Here is a 1,454-nt window from a genome sequence, read left to right as displayed (position 1 = left end):
GCGCATGAGGAATAAGGACTATCATTGAACGAAGAGAAATATAGATTTGTTCAAGAACGTAGGACAATTCCTGAAAACCACTCCAAGTGACCGTCAAACAAGAGGAAAAGTTGAACATTGATTGATTGGTGTGAGATGTATTTAGCAAGCTGGGCGTTGATTTACTAGCTTCTTCTTAGGTCAAATCAATTCCATCCTGAGGAAGCTAACAAACTAGTTACACTGGAGTTATTTCTTGTTCTCCATCTCATCTCGAGAACTTGAGTACGCAAATGAAGCAAAAAATACTAACGGACCAAACTCAAAGGCAAATATGCATTTCAAAAAACAGAAATGCGAAGTCCTACTTGTATGTTTATGCATTTCATTAATAAATCTTTTTTTTTAAACATTTGCAGCTTTTTCGATTGAATATAATTTAAATATTTGGTCGTTTTTAGTGCTATGTTTTTACCCGCCCTACTGATAATCAAAGTCATTGAAGTTAATTGGAATCATTACTTTATTCTAAAACGAAATTTTCTTACTAGTTCTTGCACCTATCTGGTCTTTTCTTTTTTCAGTTATTAGAAGTATTGACACCTTCATCCAGAACAAAAAAAAACTTCGAGGAAAACTCCTTTTTGGGACATGTAAAAGGCAACAGGGTTGGTCTGTGAGCTGCGAATCGCTACTTCGTCGACTTTATGTGATAAAATCTGTGTCGTTTAACTAGACCATTACCTATAGAAATTTTCTTGGTTTGGTCACGCTTGATCGTGTTTGGAGGGATTTTTCCGATGAGGCAACAAAGTCTCACAGATCACAGAAGGTCGGATCAGGTTCCAAGTCCAAACTCAGAGCCTGTGAGGCTCGAATTTATTGTGAGACACACTTTTATCCACACATTGTGCGGAAATCTGTGTCGTAAAACTGGACCATTAGCCATGGGACTTTGTCCCTAGGTCAAAAGTGTGAGTGACGTCATATACGGTGAAAATCCCACGCCTATGGAGATTGAAAAAGTAGATCCATTGTTGATACAATCTTAACCTAAACTAACCTAAACTAACCTAGCCTAATAAACCTAACCCTATCCCTGCGGAGCTCAGATGCAATGGTCCCTAACCCTGTGGGGCTCGGATGCATGGGTCCCTTGCCCTTCGGTGCTTGGTTGCAATGATTTTACGAATATTTACACTTAAACTTTTTTGCAGGCTTCCTTACCGCTCCTGGAATTGGAATCCCAACAGTTCAAGACGAGAAATTTATTCATTTTTTTATTTATATGTATTATTTGACCAACGAATTAGAGTTGGCTGATCTGGCTAACACTTGTATATAAGGTTGATCAGGAATTTCAGTCAAAAACTTGTCCCAGTCTGACTTAAATCCTACAACTGGATCAACGCCTACATAAGCCCTACGAATACTTGAAGGCAGCAAATTGAACAATCAACGAGCCCGAGAAAGAA

Source organism: Tigriopus californicus, chromosome 10 (assembly GCF_007210705.1).
Source record: "Tigriopus californicus strain San Diego chromosome 10, Tcal_SD_v2.1, whole genome shotgun sequence".
Lineage (NCBI taxonomy): Eukaryota > Metazoa > Arthropoda > Copepoda > Harpacticoida > Harpacticidae > Tigriopus > Tigriopus californicus.
Note: the sequence above shows the minus strand (reverse complement) of the source record.